The sequence below is a fragment of the Dipteris shenzhenensis genome, chromosome 1 (assembly GCF_047967505.1).
Source record: "Dipteris shenzhenensis isolate YYH24624 ecotype China chromosome 1, Dip_SZ_1.0, whole genome shotgun sequence".
In the NCBI taxonomy this organism is placed as follows: Eukaryota; Viridiplantae; Streptophyta; class Polypodiopsida; order Gleicheniales; family Dipteridaceae; genus Dipteris; species Dipteris shenzhenensis.
The window spans coordinates 46,380,828-46,401,318 of NC_141596.1; the positions used below are offsets into that span (position 1 = coordinate 46,380,828).

General features: G+C 41.3%; 1 pseudogene; it reads left to right on the forward strand.

The window, feature by feature from the left end:
- Positions 1-5,883: 5,883 nt before the first annotated feature.
- Positions 5,884-11,142, forward strand: LOC147905939 (beta-glucosidase 34-like; annotated as a pseudogene).
- The last annotated feature ends 9,349 nt before the right edge of the window (positions 11,143-20,491 follow it).

Consider the following 20,491-nt stretch of genomic DNA (forward strand, 5'->3'; position numbering starts at 1 on the left):
CCGACTAGCCGCGCATTGGTCGCACAGCAAAAAACAGGGCCTTTTTCTGAGTGCCTGCGAAGAACTTCCGCCTTCAAAACGGGCCCCAAAACGGCCTCAAATCAGAAAAATAAAGTCACTGAGGGCTTTGCCCATGTCCGCAACATATACTGTACTCTCGCCACACCGCGAAGGGCGTCTCAATTTGAAACAGTGCACTCCTGCACTTCTGGCTGTGCTACTTGCAGAGATTTGCTCCCAAACTCGAAATAGGAAAGCAACACTTGTCCTCTTACCAGGACACCACAAACTTGGCTTGCTTTCTTGAGCTCCTTACCACGAACAAGGCTCTGATACCATGTGAAGATTGTGGAGAGAGGGAAGGAGTCTCACTTGCAGCTTTCTCACATGCACAATGGGGGAATACACACAAAGGTGGAGGCTGAAAACAGTTTTCCTCTTCTTAGTTGTGTAAGCCAAAAGAACTCTAGTACAAAGAAATAGAAGAACCCTATATGTGGGTCTCAAACCAAACTCAACTAACTAAGGTGGCATACTAACAGAGCCACAAACTAGAGTAGATAAGGATAGCTGTCATCCAGCTATTGTTCGTGGGCGGTATACCAACCGCATCTCCAGCTAACAGGTCGGTGACATAAATGCACAACAGTCACCCTGGCATATCGTGAGTGGAGCTCGATATCTCAACAATTCGTTCCGATCTTGTAGAAAACATTAGAAATGAACTTGAACATGATGTTTTTTATGCACCTATTCTTCAAAAGATTAAGGAAAGTTTCATTTGTTGAATGGTAATTTATATTGCCGTGATAGACTTTGTGTACCATGTGATTCACCTTTGAGATGGAAAATCTTGTATGATTGTCATGATGCTCCATTTTCGGGACATGTTGGATATAACAAAACATACAGCAAGGTTCAAAAATCATTTTATTGGCCTACACGAAAGCGTGATGTTTGTCGCTATGTCCAAGAATGCTTACAATGTCAACAAGTGAAGGTGGAACAACATAAGATGCCTGGTAAGATGCAACCTTTGGATATACCTTTTAGGAAGTGGGAATCAATATCCATGGATTTAATTACTAAACTACCTACAGCTCGAGGGGGATATGGTACCATTTTTGTCATCGTTGATCGTCTTACCAAAATGGCACATTTCTTTCCTATGAAAAAGACTGATGGTGCTCGAGGTAGCTAAGTTGTTTGTGAAAGAAATTTTCCGATTGCATGGGATGCCTAAAAGAATTGTGTTAGATAGGGATTCCAAATTTACTTCTAATTTTTGGAAGGTCACATTCAAAGCAATTGGGACGGAGCTTAAGATGAGTACAGCTTTTCACCCATAGACAGATGGAGAAACTGAAAGGGTTAATCACGTACTTGAGGATATGCTTCGAATGTATGTTAATGAGAAGCAAACAAATTGGACTGAATTCCTATCCTTAGCCGAGTTTGCTTATAATAGTTCATGGCATAGCTCCATTCAAATGACTCCATTTGAAGCCATGTATGGTCAGAATTGCCACACTCCTCTGAATTTTGCGGATCCTTAAAATAGAGTCAAAGTGTCTAGACAAATTCTTGAGAGGATGGATGAGGAAGTGAAACTGATTCGGAAGAGCATTCAAAGAGCATAAGACAGGCAAAAGCATTACTATGATAAGAAGCGGTCTTTCTGTGAATTTCAGATTGGGGAGATGGTATTTCTGAAAGTAATACCTAAACGCAGTAATCTAATCCTTGGGCAGGATAGAAGACTCTCACCTCATTTCACAGGACCTTTTAAAATCTTAAAGAGGGTGGGAATGCTTGCATATCAACTTGAACTACCTGAGAACATAAAAGTGCATCCTGTTTTCCATGTCTGTCTATAGAAATCTTATGTTGCCAACCCAACTCATATTTTGCAAGACAAATCTAGGATCAAGGAGGATGGGACTTTGAAAATCGAACCTGAATATATATTGGATAGGAACACGAAGCGGCTTAGGAATAGAACAATAGAAGAAGTTTTGGTTAAGTGGGATGCTTATCCTGTAGAAGATGCTTCATGGGTAGACTTAGATACCTTACTTACTGAGTTTCCTTCATTTAAACTATGAGTACAGAGTTCCTGAAGAGGGAACGGATGTGACCCTCCAATTTCGTATATGAAATATTTTGGAATATATATCATAGATAGTGTTCAAAAAGGATGGTTTTGATGTTTTGAAGGTTTTGGGAAAGTTTGGTGTTGGTCGAAAAATTTTGGTTTTTGTCCATTATGGTGTCGGCTGGATTTTGAGTTGATTAGAGAAATAATTTGAAGAAACTCTGTATGAGAAAGTTTTAGATCTTGTTGAGTAGAAAAACTTTGTCCTAGTGAAAAATTTGTGGTTCACTCGTTTGCATGCCTGTATGGAGGTCAGAAGTTGCTAACAAAGTGGTTTTGAGCTAAAAGTGCATCTAGATTTCCGTGTCGAGTTGTAGGCATTAGACGGAGGTCAAGATGGAAGAGTTAGCCATGAAAGGTCAAATGCAAAGGGAAAGAAGAGGGTCCGATCTTCGAGATGAGCTATTGAGCTTGTCCATTGGATCTACGAGGCAGGCGTGGTGATGCTTCGAACAGGGAAGTTTTCATGCCTTTTATTAAAAAAAAAAAAAAGAGATGAGATTCCGGACGCGTTTGCTATCAAAAGCGCACGCTGAAAGAAGGTGAAAAGCACATGCACGCTTTTCGAGAAAAGCTGTTTTTGGCCGAATTTGGGGGCATTTGGCCGTCTTTTTTTCGAGTCGTGAAAGGCTATAAAAGAAGAGGAGATCACGAGAAGAAGAACACACAATCCAACGCACGCATATCGAGGCTGAGCGAAAGAGAAGAGAAGGCACGCATCTCGAGGTTGCTCGAGCAAAGAGAAGGCACGCATATCGAGGCACTACGAAAGTGACAATTAGTGCATGCGAATCGAGGCAGTGCAAAGAAGAAGATAAGATCAAGAGTGAGAGTGAGAGTGTGATTAAGATTCGATCATTTGATCATCTGATTTGAACATCTTCGTGTGAGTGAGTGAGAGTGAGATAGCTCGGGGGTGGACAGGTGGTTCGAGCTCCTTCACGGAGTGATTCTTCTCCAAAATTATTGTGAAGACTCATCAGTTTGATTCATATTGCAATCTCTCTTCTTGTTCATTCGTGATTATTATCTTGCTACAATTTTGATCGTGATTGTGAAAGAACGGTGCGTGACAGAAAAGCTATCTTTTAAGGTTGGTATGGGAAAGAACACTCTATCTCTGTAAAATGTCGCTATAGGAAACTGTCTCAGTGTTGCTATATAACGACCATTCACAAGTCTAATAAGTGTCGCTATATAGCCACGCTCTTTAAACATCGCTATATAGCGAAGCTTGCCTAAAGTTGCTATATAGCAACACTTAACGAATCCCGCTTTGATTATCAATGATTAGCGCCCCACGCACGCTATACATGGATGCTTAAGCATCGGAATAGGGCCCGTGTGTAGTACTATAGTCTTGTATCCAATAGAATAAAAGATAGTCATCTATCAACATCCATAAGACAAAATAGTCATGTGGTTGGTTGGTATAGAATAAAGAGTGAGATGTAGTTCGATATTAAAATCAATATACAATATAGTAAGTTTAATCAATCAACAAAATTAAACATAGAGTATTAAGACGAAAGATAGTGAGACAAAGTGTAGGTGTGTGCATGCATGTGCACACATCATGCTTGCACGCATGCATGTGTGTGTGTGCATGCGTGCATGCATGGGTGTGTGTGTGTGTATGTGCATGCATGTGTGTGCACATGCACACGTGCATGCGTGCATGTGTGTCTGTGTGTGTGTGTGCGCATGCATCCATGCATGGGTGCATGCGTGTGTGCGCATGCACATGTATGCGTGCATGTGCATGTGTGTGTGCACATGCACATGCGTGCATGTGTGTGTGTGTGTGTGAGTGCACGTGCATGCCCTTGCTCGCATGCATGCACTCACACACTCATGCATGCATGCACATTTCTTTTTCAGCTCTCAAGTTTAGGGTTGTGGGTGAGCTTTTCTTTGTCGATGACAGATTGATTTGAACATGCGTATGCTTCGGGCTAAAACTAAGTCATCACAATAGGATTGTCTAGCTATGTGATATTTGTGAATAATTCTCTAATGATGAGCTTTATGAATATTTGTGAGTCATTTATACAATTGGTGAGCCTCAAGATTTGATAGCATCTGTTTTCGTTATTAGTGATTGGCCTTTGGTGTTAAATTGTGTTCCTCCATAAAGAAAATATAGGAATTGTGTGACAAAAGTATCAAAGTGACAATGTTATCATGGTTCTCTCGATGTAGGACTCACCTGCACAACCTTGAGTCATGGTCATGCACACATAGCCTTACAAGTCTTGTCAATGTGTTTGTGGTTTGGTAGTTGTAGACATACACGCTTTGATTTTTATTTTTTTTAATGGATCATTGATCTTCTCGTATGTTTTGTGGTACCTTTTAATTTGCCTTTTGGTTTCTTGAGCAATAATGCTTACACAAGCTTAGCTTAGTAGATGAAGAGGGAGAACTTATGTTTTGCTCATTGGTTATTGGGGCTATAAGGAAGCCAAAATGGCTTATTATCGTAGGTCTCTTGACAAGTAAAAATGTTGGTAAAGGGTTGTTAGATACTTTGGAAATGCAAGAGTTAAGGCATTGTTGCTTCAGATGTAGTCCATAGCTTTGCAATTGCTTACATAGAAGCATGAGTGTGAAGTATCACAAAAGAGAAGACCCAATCCCGCAACATCGTTTGGGAAACTGCATTCAAAGACTAGTTGGTTCTAGATGTCTCGCATCATGTGTTCAATCAGTGAACATGGTTCTCAAATATCTCAGGAAACTTTTGGAATGCTGTGGAGATGCAAGAGTTAAGGTGGTGTTATTTCAGATTAGTGCATAGTTTTATGATACCTTATGAGAAACTGTGAGCATGAAGTGTGGAGATGGGAGGAGGTTTTCTTTTCCAACACCTCAATAAGAGTCATAGTCACTCATAGACATTACTCATCATGATATTCCTAGGGTGGTATCCCCCTCTAAATATTTGCCAAGGCCAAGTAGTAAATTAGGACAATGAACAAGGCCTAGCATGACACATTGCACAAGATATTAATCATGGGCCGATTGAAATGTCATGCTCACAGACGTTTGATGTCTAAGTCTAATCTCCTTTTAGAGCTCATATCTAGAGCTGAATGGCTGTGCAGGTTGAAGGCATATGAACCTTGAATGTCATTTGTGACATGTTTCGAATGTACATAACTTTGCGATTGTTCACATTAAAGCATAAGCATGAACATGTACAAAAACTGACATTTAATAAAATTTCTACATGCTATAATTATGAAATAGCAGTTCAACTAGCCTTTAGGACTAATTTTAGGCAGTTTAGTCTATAAATGGACAAATCACATATTCTGATTAGATTTTGACCTATTAAAACCGATTATGTGTAATAGTAAACTTTATTCTATCAGGTTAGAAAATGCACTTTAAATTGGTAGCAGTGAGTTGTGCATGAAGTGTGGTGAGGGAGTGGAGGGTTGGCACGTGGCTGCATGCTGTGTAGATACGTAAGCACTGAGCAACATTTGAGAGGGCCTCTCCACATCTCGCTGAGGCTGGGGAGGCTACCCATTCAGCATTGGATGGTTTCAAGGGAAGAACATCCCCGTGTGTCTACCTTGATGAGCTGCAGGTAGGAGCCAACCGGCTGCACCTCCTGGAACTTACTTTGTAGGTTTCCAGCACTTGGGCATGAAGGCAGTTCTTGGCAGTTTGAGAGAATCAATACTCCATTCTACCAGTTCAGCTACTCCTATAGTGGAATGCTAGGCTGGAATCTAGAAAATCTAGGCAGCAAGGGTAGTAGTCTACTGCCAAGAAAGTGGCATCACTCAGCATTTTACAAGCGCGGGGCTGCTAAAGGTCCTGCTAGTAGGGCTCCCCAAGCACCACTCGCTGGTGCGGGGAGGCCCTCTCAGCCCCATACTTTTATGGTTGTGATGACTCAATTTTGAAATATTGAAGCATGCGTGGTTTTAAAAAGCCCACGGCTTCCTTCTATGGATCAACTGTGACAACCAGATTGGAATGGTACGGAGCGAATATTTCAAGGCAAGCCTCATTATTTTAGAGCATGCATTGTCTTTGTCTTTTCTTTTAAAAATGCAGGCAATTCTGGAAGCTTTAACTGCAGGGAAAGAAGGCATCTGTGAACTTTGAAGGCTGTTGAATGTTCTGCAGGGAAAGAAGGCATCTGTGAACAGGAGCTCTCATCTTGGGATGAGTTTTACAAATTTACACTATCCGTTTCAGGGACCTCAACAAAATCTTCAATCAATGTCGCTTCCATTCCACCGCATTTACGAGTTGTCTCATTCCCGTAGCTCTCCCCACGGGTTGATAGACTAAAACACAAGGATCCCGTTCGGAGGGACGTTGAAATTAACCAGCTTGTATAACACGACATTAAACAATGGTGTGTGTAGGATTTCTAGTGTTTCACTTTATGGCGTCCTTCAGCTCCAATTCTTTCGCTTGCAGTCGGCCCGTTTGAATGATCTCCTTCGTCATGATCAGTACCAGTACAATTGTAGTGATTCTTCCACTATCGACCTGAGCCTCTTCCCTAGCAGCTTCGTCTTCGGAGCCCAAACTATGGCGGTGAAGGTATCCTTAGTCAGCTCCACTATTAGAATATACCGCTTGCTCCCACCCAGAAAGAAGAAGGGAGGAAGCGTGTCCGGCCGTGTGCTATTGTTTGCTTCTCGAGTGAGAAATTGTTTGCACCGGATGTCTGAACGGTCTGGAAATTGAGTGAAGAGTCGAGAGTCGCACACTTCAACAGTTCTAATGAGTCACCTTCTAACACGAACGAACGGATGCATTAGTTGTTTTAGTTGCATGATTGAAACCCGGCTGCTTCTGACGGAAGAGTAGTTTCTAAAATTTTGTAGAGCAAGCGTTGTGAATCCACTAGTGCGCCGGGTTGAGTGCTGCATGAGGGAAGAATTGTTGCTTTGGTTGGACGAGAATTCTCGCAGGGTACTTCCGCAATGAGTCGATTCCAAATTTTCGGAATGAGTATCATAAATATCGTAACAAGTTGACAGATTACTAAAGTGGGTTCAGAATTGTTTGAATTGATGCTTATCCATTGTGCACTCGACGCATCGCCTGGTCTGCTAGATGAGTAATGTTGTGAATGAAATCCGGCGTTAGAAGTCCGCAATCGATGGTTCGTTAGAAAGGCAGTGCTCTCCTTACACTTTCGTAAAAAAGTGTTAGCACTGCCTGCAATTGATGGTTTGTTGGTTTGTTAGAAGGGCAATGCTCTCCTTACACTTTCGTAAAAAAGTGTCCCTCAATTGTATTGGGCCAAGTCTCCCTTTGTTTCTAAAGTGCTCATGCTGCCTTCTATTTTTAGCACGACCCCTCAATTTTATTGATGCCCATTGCCCAAGCTACTCGCCTCTCTCTCACTCCCCGCCCCACCATACATATTCCAACGCTGTTTGTTGAAAGGGTGAATGCGTTACATAGTTGTTTGCACTGACTGCGCTTGTTTGCACCGAGTAATAAATTATGTAATTATACCCCTCTGCGGCTGTTTGAGATTGGAATTAATTTGAACTTTTTTTAAAATTTTAAACATGAACGTTCTCGGTCTAGTCCTTAATCACGATTTCTACTTTAATTTTTCCTCCACGTTCCATAGCACGAAGGTGCTTCTCCAGCTCCGGGCAAAGGCGACAGTATTTGGACACCTACGCGGCGTCTTCTACCTGTAATTTCTCCTAGCGGTTCCCTCAAATTGCGATTTTAAGTTTCCATCAGACCATCAGGAGAAGATTACATGATTCTAATTGCGGATGTTTGCGGTTTGCAGCTCCGGTGGCTGACGGTAGCACACCAGGCAGTGCTGGTGACCATTACCATCGCGGTCGGGTGAGATATTGCTCGCGCACGGCTTCAAGTGCGCCCGACAGATACCGAAGTAATTTTCCTGTAGGAGTCTACACGGCCTCCATAAAAACTAAATATTCTGGGCGTCCACCTCCTACTTACAGCGCGCCGTTCCTTCAACTCCCTTGTTTCTGTTCAGGAAGATATAGAACTCCTGTCCGACATGGGAATGGATGTATATCGATTTTCGATCGCCTGGATAAGGATCTTTCCAAGTTCGTTACGTTACTTTACACAGACTTAATCCATAGGCTAATCCATTCATGTAAATAGCTGAGACCTACTCCCGAGTCAGGCTCATAATTGATATTCAAAACTATTTACCTGCGCAGATGGATCTGGAGAAATCAACTAGGAGGCTGTACAACCCTATATCGATGTCATTGACCTCCTTCTAGACAAAGGTGATCGATTTAGCTAAGCTGAGTGTAGCTTTCGCTATTCACCACGCACATTTATTTTGAAATTACATCACTCACATATTTGTAACGAGTACAGGTCTCTCGACCATCCGCAGGCTCTCGAGGACTCCTACGGCGGGCTCCTGAGTCCGTCCTTTATGTAAGATACTGTAATGTCCTGGCCTCTTGACGCAATATTGTCCTCTTGTATCTTCGTGTGTGCTCGTCCTTGGCATTTTCAGTACTGACGCTTTTCATGTCTTTGAATTATGTAGAGAAGGTTTCGTTATATACGCCAATGTCTGCTTCAGTTCCTTCGGAGATCGGCTAAAGCTATGGATAACTATGGACGAGCCCAATGACTACGCTGTTTTAGCATTTGCTTCTAACCAAGAACCGCCAGGACGGTGCAGTACTTGCACTGCAGGAAACTCATCAACGGAGCCCTACATTGTGGGTCATAATGCCCTGCTTGCGCACGCAGCTGTTGTGGAACTATACCGAGCAAAAGACCAGGTGATCGGATCGGAGGTGGTAACTGGTAAAACCTCCTTGCAAAATCGCATAGTGACATGTCAAAAAACTAACGCGACTGTACTCACACCTGACAGGCTACTCAGCAAGGTCGCATTGGCATAGCATTGTGGTTCGTATGGTACGAGCCCTTGACTGAGAGTGCACAGCATGTGGCAGCGGCGAGGACGGCGATCGACTTCTTTACTGGGTGGTGAGTATAATATCAAATTGTAGATCCATGTAATCAATTTAGAAAACCTGAAATCTTTAGTGAAAGCGAAGCTTATGCCGCAGGATGCTTGAAAAACGTTTGTTTTTTGCAACTTTTTGCATTCCATATCTCAATTCAACAGCTCGCAAAGGCGCCGCAGGGTGCTTCCAATCCGTTAAGTTTTGGCAGGCTCCGCATTCTGTATTATCAATTCAATGGTTGCGATGGTGATGAGGCCAGAGATCTAGATGCAGCTGATGAGGTTTTTGCATCCGATAGTGTGGCGATAGCTCCAGAGTCGATGCGGAGCGCGGTGGGCGAGCGGCTACCAGAATTCAGAGAAGAAGAGATAGAGAGAGTGCGGTATTCGGTTGATTTTCTGGGACTGAACATCGCCACTGCGGCGTACGCCTACGATGGGACGGCCGTGCCGGATGCTAACAGCACGGGATTTTATCAAGACATGCGGGCAAGCTTCACAAGTAGGCTTTCCTATCAACCTCCTTTCATGTTGGACACTCACGACCAGCAGGACAGAATCTGCTGGTGGAAATATAAAAATGAAAAATAGTTCCCTGACAAGTTATTTTTGGGAGCATTTGAATTATTTTACAGTTGATGCCTTATTGGAAGCCCTCGTCCACCAGTACTCTAGAAACTTTTTGCGTCAAGTACTTCCGAAACTTTCTACGGTCTCTCAATAAGCGCAGAGCAATGACTCTTTCACGCTTATTTGATCTTCTAAAAGAAAAGTGCTAGAAATTGTTAGCAATCACGCTAGGAGTATTTCTCGGGAGTATGTAAATACATATTTATTTTTATATATTTCTCTATCGGTTTAACATGTAAGCTACTTAGCATGTGAAAAGTTCGAAATTTCTTGGGTAGGCATTATTAGACGTTAGAGGGGGCTTTATCATTAACTAACTTATGACTATCTAGACTATCATTGAAATAACAATAGATGGAGAATGTAAGTTTTATCAAGCAATTTGTTTTCATATTTGAAAGGCTTTGCTTTCACTTTCAAAAAATGTTCATTATTCGTTTATTTTGTTTATTATGTAGATTATCGTGATGGAGAAGCAATTGGAGAATTTCTTGAGGTAAGGCACACACAGCCTTTGTTAAGATAATGAAAAGACCTGTTACCAAAATTGGTCCATAATTAGGTGGGCAAGCTTCCTTGGACCTACGCTAATTGTGGCTTTGGGTAATTGTAGGGGTTAACCCTTACTAGTGAGACTAAACACAAAAACCACCACCTCGAGTAGACACTGACTAGTAAGACTAACTCTGGGGGTTAACCCTTACTAGTAAGACTAAACACAAAAACCACCACCTCGAGTAGACACCGGCTAATCAGTGGGTTTTTGGCCCTCAGCAACCAACTAAAGTCTCAAAGGTTCACTTTCAAAAAGGCCCGAATACTGCCTACCCTGTCTCTACCAACACCTTAGACTAGGCTTAGACTCGTGGACTCGAACATTATGAAACTCCCAAATAGCAAGCAAGAAAGCTGATTGTAGGAACGGATCACTAAGCAGCTCCCAAAGTTGAAAGGAGTCTAGACACATCTCCCATCAGAGCCAACCACCAATTTGCACCAGTAAAACTTTGCCATGATTCCTACTTTCCTAATCGCCACCTCCAAGCCCTTCCGAATTTCCCTTGCAACATGCCGATTCCACATTAGTTTGGAAGAAGTGTGCGGTAGGTATTGTTGTGCCCTTAACAATAGAATTCATGCTGGTGTGGTAAGTTGCATGTCTTTCCTGAATCTCTTATTAGTAGTGATAGTATGCTTGTAGATATCTATGAATCTCTTATTAGTAGTTATGGTATGCTTGTAGACGTCGAATCAAGCTGCAATACCATGGAGTATGCGGAGCATCTTGAATTATGTGACCAAAGAATATTCAAGCTCCATTTCAATTTATATAATAGAAAATGGTGAGAATTATCATAGTCTTGTACATGTTCTCGTGTGAAATATTCCATGTAGAATAGATGATGGGTACAATTCAAAACAATTGTTACATTTTAGCGTAGCGTCATTATGTGAGCATCATCACATGATTATGAATTGTGTATAGGTTCATGCTCATGAATACTCCCAAAAACAAGGCTTTGATTTTGTGTATTTGACAAAACTACGCATTTCCATATTGCATGATGGGGATTGGAGAGCAATTCCTTAGAAGACACCTTGAATGATCTGGAGTGCATTGGATATTTTAATGCTTATCTAACCTGCCTTTTAGAAGGTATAAGGTATATCAAATATCACTTTTTTGTGTTTAAGAAATTGTATAATGTTTCAAGATCATTAAGTAAAATAATATATTTTAATTACTTTTACTCAATGTAATAATTTCTCTTGTAGGGATGGAGCAAAGGTTGAAGGGTACTTTGCTTGGTCATTAATTGATGGGTTTGAGTATGTTTTAGGCCAATCAATACGATTTGGTCTCCATTATGTGGATTCATCATTCAAGAGGTACAAAAGGGCATTATCCTTATGGTTTGCATAGGGTATAACAAAAAGGAAATACCAGTAAAAAGTTAACTAATGACACCACTTATCACTATATACAATGACCATGATTAGCATCATGCAATATTTATTTGAAGGAGTTTACCTTCATTCATTTTAAATTGTTGATAGGATCCATATAGTATAGGCACCCCTAATATCATTCGCTCTTCTTCACAATGTGCTATGCATTTTCTTATCCCCCTTTGCATGCATAAGTTGGTCCATTGGTAATTCAAATTATTCTATTGGGGAATATAGATGAATAGTATTTGGAAATTTTCATAGAGCTTATAAATAGAACAAAATTGCTTCTCCTTGCACCAAGTGCAACTATTTAAAATATCTATTACTTTCATTCTCAATATGGATAGCCTATCTCTAAAGCTTCTCTAAAAGGGTCCACGTTTAAATGTATTCTTTAAGTAAAACATCATACTATAGAAATGATATCATTATTCCCTCAAAGACATCTTGATGTACAAAATGTTCCCAATATTAGTTCCTCTCTTTGTCTTTAGGGATTTGCGGCGGTATTAAAACGTTTTGAATGTGGAGTTTTGGGAAAGACAAGAAGCATAAGAAAGAGGATAAACAAAGCTACAAAGAAATTTGTAAGTTTTGTTGTGGTTCAAAGCCACTGTAAATGAAAGACAAAGATTGATGTTGTACTTCCTCAACCACGAGAGATTGTTGGGCTTATTCTGAAACCACCAACTTGCTGAACATCCACTAGAGTTTTTGCAACTTGGCAAAACACGTTTCGGAACAAACTATATAATATTGGATCGTTTGCTCAAGCTACAAAGAGTTGTAATGGAGACATTATTCAGTGTAGAAGCTAACGAGTGGATAGCTAAGTCAATGTCACAAAATGCCCGTAACGAAATCAAAGAGATGAAGCAAATCGCTCACAGTGTTGGCTTTTAGAAGAGAATAGTTGATGTGGCCAATGCAATGAGGCCGGTATGGTTTACCATTCAAAAACTAGACTTGAAAGGTCCAAGTTTGGGCAGTGCTTACATGGCTTGGTGGACTACTAAGTCAGACCTATTGAAGGAAAATAGAAAATTCACATGTGATGGCATTGGCTATAGCACCAATCGTCGTGCCACTTTGTAGAAGATGTTTTGAAAGAGATGAAATCATGCTCACAATGACCTTCACTATGTTGTTCATATTTTAAATCCTCAATGGTTGGAGTATCGTTTGAAAATATTAGAACACTTTGGCATAATCTCTTGGGATGATTTTTTGAGGATACCGATGAATATGCTATGCTGCTGTTGTCAGGGATTTATCCACTTTTTGAAATAGGTGTTGAGAGAGAAGAAGAAGAGATGATAGACACACCAAATAGACTCACAAAGATTGATTCATATTGATCACTAGTTACATATATATAGGTGAGACCTAGTTCAAGTTAAGGCAAGCTATATATAGCTCTAACACCCCCGCTCAAACAAAGGTCTCTAGCTACGAATGAAAAAAACCCTTGGGGAGCACAAGGGAAAACCCGAGCTCCTATATACAAGTATACAAGTTGATCATTTGTACAATTATTTACAAGACTTATGTAATGCAGATGTGCATTTATATACAAAAGGTCACCCATGGATGTGTTAATCTTGGAGGAGAGAAGCTACAAGAACTCCAAGTTCTGATCATAGCACTGTGAAGCGTGCCTCACTAAGTCCTTTAGTGAGAATATCTGCAATCATTTGAGAAGTGGGACAATGTTCAATCATTATCATCTTTTTCTTCACTTCATGTCTGACATAATGGTAATGAACAACAATATGTTTGGATTTGTTATGCTGAACATAGTCTTTAGCCAGACTTATGCCACTTTGATTATCACATCTAAGAGGAGTACTAGATGATGGAGGATGACCAATATCTACAATCAATTGTCGTAGCCAAACCAATTCTCGAGCTGCTAGAGAAGACACTACATACTCAGATTCTATGGTAGAAACAACAACACAATGTTGCTTCTTACTTGCCCAAGAGACCAAGCAAACATTGATAAAGAAGCAATTACCACTTGTAGACCGCATAGAGAAGTGAGAGCTTGCCAAATCTACACCTGTATATCCCAAAAGATCAAGAGACATCACAGAAGATGATTTTGTATGACGTCGATAAACTAATCCAAAATCAGAAGTTCCTTTCAAATACTTTAGAACAAGTTTTGCTGCAGATCAATGTTGCATTGAGGGAGCAGCCAGATATTGACCTAGAAAATTGGTAGTAAAAAGAATATCTGGTCAAGTATTCAAACCGACAAACTGTAGGCAACCAACACGATTGTCATAAGGTTGATGTGAAACCTCAACATCATGAGTCAATCGAGTATTTTTGACAGAGCTCACAAGACAAGGAGTGGTCGCAGAGTGAGCATTCGTCAAGCCAAACTTTTGAACTGCATCTTGAATGAATTTTGTTTGTCAAAGTAGTAGAATTTCCTTATGACGAAATCGCTGAACTTGAATGCCAAGACATAAATGAATGTCACCAAGATCAACCATATCAAATGCTGAGGATAAGATTTTCTTGACATGTTGCAAGAAATTGAGATTGTTGGAAACAAGTATGGTGTCATCCACATAAAGAGCAAGAATGACAAAAAGAGCACCATCACATTTGGCATATAAGTTGGGATCAGAGAAACAAGAGTTGAAACCTTGAGATGTTAGAAACTGATCAATTTTCATGTACCAAGTACGAGAAGCTTGTTTTAGACCATAAAGAGCACGATGAAGGCGACAAACAAGATGGTCCTGACCACGTATTATGAACCCTTCTGGTTGCTCCATATAAATCTCCTCTTTAAGATCTCCATTAAGAAAAGCAGTTTTCACATCCATTTGATGAATCTCCAAATCAAATTGAGTAGCAAAAGCCAAGAGTACCCAAATACTTGTGCTACGAACAACGGGTGGAAAAGTAGCATGATAATCAACTCCTGCAATTTGTGAGTATCCTTTTGTAACCAGACGAGCTTTAAACTTACCAAAAGGACCATCAGCTTTAGTTTTGGTTTTATAAACCCACTTGCATTTGATAGGAGAGTGACTAGGAGGTAGTTCCAATAAGAACCCATGTACCTTTAGAGATCAAAGAATCATATTCAGCTTCCATTGCCTCTTGCCATTGACTCTTTTGTGCAGAAGAGATAGCTTCTGTATAAGTAGTAGGGTCTTCATGAGCAGCCATTGCATGATCAATGATTTCAAAGTCATCAACACAATCATGAGTAGCTCCATGTTCAAAATCAATAGGCAGATCAACATATATATCAACACTATCATCAGAGGCCTGTGTATGTGCAAGATCCAAATCAATATTGTCAACACATTGCTCTGCAGATGGAGTAGCAGTGATGCCATCAGATGAATGAGTAGTAATGACATCAGAAGTGGAATCATTATCAAATAGAAAAGAAAAGGTAGACAGTAAGGACTCAGTGTCCTCTGCATCCTCGGTAGATGTCTCACTAGAAGTGGACTCTCACAAAGAACACTCAAGAGAACTCTCAATCGCTCAATCTCTCACACTCTCTCATATGGATCACAATGCCTCAGCAGAAGGCAAGGGAGCTTTCATACAATGACAAAATATGAACAGGGGAGAGGAGAAGAGTGGAGATGAGGAGAGAGGGCACAGCTAGAAAGCACACCACAAATGACTATTTGTACACTAGATATAGTTGAAAAAATAGAATATATACAAACCCATTTAGGGTTAGGGTTAGGGGATCTAACCCTTTCCTTTATAGCACTCTATAAGGTTAGTGCTATGCACATATGATCACATGATGGTGCTATGCACACGTGATCACATGATGTTGAGCATGAACTCTCAACATCTTGTCTTGAGATTTCATGCGGCACAGTTGAAGTCCAAAGGAAGCAAAAAGAGGAGAAGAAAATTATAGTCACTTCCTATGTGACGTTGTGGATTTCAGTAGTATCCACAGCCAAAACCACGTTGATTAAGGCAAGTCAAAGCACACAGGTTATAGAAGAAGCTTCCTCACATTTTGGTAGATTTTAAAGAAAAGCCGCTGAAGGGAATACCACAGACATGCAAGCTATTAACATGTTTGGAGCAAGAAATAATGAGAAGAGCAGCTACAAACGTTGAGGTAAGTAAGAGATCATTTGGGAGGCCTGAGCCTAATGGTAAGGCTAAATTATCTTAGCAAAGAACATAGAGAAAAGCAAAGTGCAAGCTTCCAAGTTTCACTAGAGCTTTTCATAGCTGGCTATGGCGAAAAGCACCATTTTCCTCAGTAGAGCGCTTTTTCAATTCTTCCTTGATTTAAATAGTCACTATCTTCAGCCACAAAAGCTAACTCATTAGGAACTCATCACGTTAAAAAGGGTCATTTCTACAAGCGTTAGAGCAATTGACTTTGGTCCGGCTTCATCTTCTAATCACAAATCACGTTAAAAAGGTCATTTGAAAGCTGCTTATAATCCCTTGGCCAGACACTTGAGGGAAAGGAGCAGACCATTAGTGGTTGCTCACAGAATACATTTGGCCCTACAACAACAAGAATGGTTCAAGGACTTGTAGCTTTGGAACTGAGGTGAAGCTATTCTCAGCCAAACTATTGCATTGGTCCTCTCTTCAAGAATCCAAACTCCCTTGGGTTCACCATCTCAGATTTTATACGTGTGCTTTCCCTACCACTGACATTATTCCTCGACGACATCACCAAGAAAAACAGTTCCAAGTTTGTGAGTTGAATACGTAATCGTCTCTTTGCAAAAAAAAAAAAAAAAACTCTTGAATGCAAGTGTAGAGATTCGAGTATGAGATGCACGCATGATATTTCAATGAACCCACAATGATCCCACAAACATGCAAAACACTGTATACATGACACACAAAGCAAGTCACAACAAGCATCTGTGAGACGGCTCTAGTTAGTTTGACCAAACTCAACTAACCTACGCTAGGTCAATCTAACTACACCTAACGTAATCTAACTAAACTCTAGTTAGGTTCTTGAGGTTTAGTTTTCTAGGACTAAAGATCCTTCACACCTAAACACTAAAGTCCATTTACACATAAAATTAAAAGAGGCCTAAATTTCAACCTAAATTTGAGGTACAATAATCCAATCATTTGGCGATCAAATTGGACCCTGTTTGAACCATGGTTTCACACACAAAAATAGCACGCTACGATGCATTTTTCCAACCCATTGCACACCATTTTGGCATCCCTAGCACTCGCACATTTGTGCCCTCATGTGGGCCTCATTTCGTACTAATTCGCTCAAATCTTTCACTATGACCTCTGATTGACAATCCGTTTGCACCGGCACATTTTGCTACACACATGGGACAATCTTAGGCACATTATTAATACAACAGTCCCTACAACACTAACACATTGCTAAACCTCCTAACACAACTACATTAACACCCGCACTTGCGATAGAGACACCCTTTGCAACTCTCACCCAATATGCATGCAGCTACGCTCCGACCAATGCTTTTGACTCCAATGCTCGCCAAATTTGCATACAACTCTACTACAACCACCGCCTTTGACAATCATATACCATGATTCCCCCCATGCAATTCAAGAAATCCCTTTGACTCCTCCATGCCACAACATGGCTGGATGTCGTCGCGATGATGATGACCTCGATGCAGAGGCTAACAATTTCTTTAATCACAGAAATAATAACAATCAAGGCAGGCACCTCCTAGAAAAACTGAAGCTTCCCAAATATAATGGTAGGGGAGATCCACCCCGTTTCCTCTAGCATTTTGATGCCCCATTCCGAGCAGGTGGAGATCATTCCCATGAAACCAAGGTGGCCTGGTTTCCCATGGCCTTAACTAATGAAGCATCTGAATGGTACCTAGACCTTCTAGTGGAAGAGCAAGCCACGTGGGACCTACTTTAATAGAATTCAAAAGGCACTTTCAAACGGAGAGGCTACAAGATGATCCCGCTCTCCAATTAAGCAAGATTGAACAAGGCCGTCGAGAAGACGTATACACGTACTTGGGCAAGATGAAAAGATTAATCGCCAAATGTGACCCATGCCCCGATGCAAAGTATCTCAAGGCCTGGTTCATTGCGGGACTAAGGAAGAAAATCTGGAAGGATATGAAAAAGATTAGCAGCTATGAAATGTTCAGTGTTGCTCATGCGGTAGCCATTGACATCGAGGATGGCATGACCGACTCTGACACTAGCAGTGATGATGGCAAATCCAATGCACGAGATAAGTGCTCTAAAAAGGGCAAATCCAAGTCCACTGCCAAAACATCAAATGAAGATCACCTAGAGACCATGACCATGAAGCTAAAAGAAGACATGATGCAGGACATGGAACAAAAGCTTCACTTGTCTCAACTGCCACCTCAGACTTATCCACGGTGAGAAAATGTTTGGTGTCCACACTGCATGACCAATCATATAGCAAATGAGTGCCCGATCCTAAGAGCCAGGATCACTGCACAAGCAAATCCACCACTAAGGTTGTGGTGCCATATCTGCGTCATTGGTGGCCATGATGAAAACAATTGCATCTTCAACTTCGCGACAACCCGCCTTGACCTCAACAATACCAACCAGCACCCATGCTAGTGTACAAGCAACCAGCACTTGCACAAGTGCCCCCAACTTTGAGGCTAAATCCTGTTCCTATTGGGACACAAGTCGCACAATTACTCAAGAATCTGAATCCACAACCATATCCAAGAGTGCCAATTCTAGCTCCTCAGGAAGTTCCAATACATCAATTGCAAGCCGAGGAAGTAGACTCGCCATTTGAGTATGAAGCAGAGTACCTAGTGTACTATGTAGAAGGCACAGAGGGACTAATACCAGTCTATGCAAATCAAGTACATCCCAACACATATCGAGCACCAATCAAGTGCTACAGTTGTGGAGAAAATCACTAGATCGCAGAGTGCCCTCATCGTGGTAGCCCCACTACTTTCCAACCACTCTGTAGAGATTATGGCATAGGACATGCCTGAATGGATTGTCCCATGAAAAATAATGTCCCATAACAAACAGAGGTTAAGCCTGACATCCTAATCGGCATCATTGGGGTGTACCATCAAAGTCAAAGGCTGGCAAGTATAATATCACAACCTGTGAATGTAATTACACACCAGCAGAAAGAGGCCACCAAGGACCCTAGAATTCCAATCCAGCCAAAGCGACTTCTTAAAAAAGAAAGCACAAGTGCCTGCACCTCTGCCAAGCAATGAGCAGCCAAGCTCATCCACATCATCCCCGAGCCTCAAATAAAAGATGTTCCATACCCAAATGTAGAGGTGGATAAGGCTCGTTTTTAGGCACTTCAACAATGGGTATAAAAGGAACAAGCTCAATTTGAGGCTGAGAAACAAGCTCAAGACCCAATCCAGTGACTTGGCCCCACAAAGTATTGATATTGTACTCGAGCCTCTGTTCCAACAACAGACTCCACAACATAATGTACCGCCATGTCAACTTGAAGGAGCCGCAATCTCTAGCATCCTGAGTTGCCCTGTGTCAATTCCCATCGGAATCCTCCTACGGAAGTGTCCCAAACTCTGGGAGAGTTTCAAAGGCTAGATTGAACTCGCAAATCCCCCTCCACCTATGGACGACATCGAAGATATCCCTGTGTGGATGGGTGAGAGAGATGACATACGCAACATTACTATGCCTTTGATCCACAAGGCATATAATGAAGTCCAAGCCATAGTGGATGGTGGAGCAGGTGTAAATGTCCTATCAAAGAAGCTCTACGATGAATGGGATCTCCCACCAATGCAAAAGGCTAATTTTAACATACACCTTGCCGATGATTCACGGGCTAAACCCTTGGGAATAGTGAATGGCGTGTCCACAAAAGTCACAAGAGTCTGTTTTTCCCTTCAATTCACAATCTTGGATCTTCCCAAAAAATCCTATCAAATATTACTGGGACGTCCTTGGTTACGGGAAGCATCAGCCCTCCATGACTGGGGAAGTGATAGACTAACAATCCAAAATTGTGACACCGTAGTCAGGGTGAATGTGGGGACAGGAGCTATTAAACCAATTGTTCCTAAAGCGTTGGATGACATGTCTTCAACGACAATCTCAAGAAATCAACTCCCCTGCAATAGCATGCCATAGCAGGCGATTCACAAAGCAATGTCAATAACTGGATACAAACATCGGCAACCATCGACAACTACCATTCATTAGACCCCATCTTCTCACAAATAGGTGCTATGGTGCTATAGGTAGATCCTCCACTCACACATGAAGAACCAATTGATCTAGAGGTGCCATTCTTTATTGGCTGACCTCGAGTGGGATAATGAACATAAAGAAGGTACCCATTCCAATGATGACTCAGATTTTCCTTGGGACCTTGAAACTGAGGTGGAGAATGCTAAAATTGAAGATCAAATCTTTGATAATGACTTAGTCATTTTGCATGCCCTAATGGTGGTCGAGCTCCCAAAAGTTGAGCCTCCAAAGTTGAATAATAGCAAAAGATCCCGCAAGAAAGCTGAAGGAGGAAATCGCAGAAAAGCCAAGGCTGAACACTTCAATGAATTTGAACGAGTCTGTTGAATTGTATCTTGCAAAGCTAGCTCCCTCAAAATCAGAACCACTGCCTCTTGAATGGTCCCCTGAGGGACTGGAAGGAGTATGCACAGCAAATGAAGCCCTACTTGGGAACACCTTACCAGTGGAAAAGTTACTCCACAGTTCCCAACATAAGAAGTTTCAAAAATATAAGCCACATGTGCAGGTGAAGCTCGATCAAGAGACTTTAG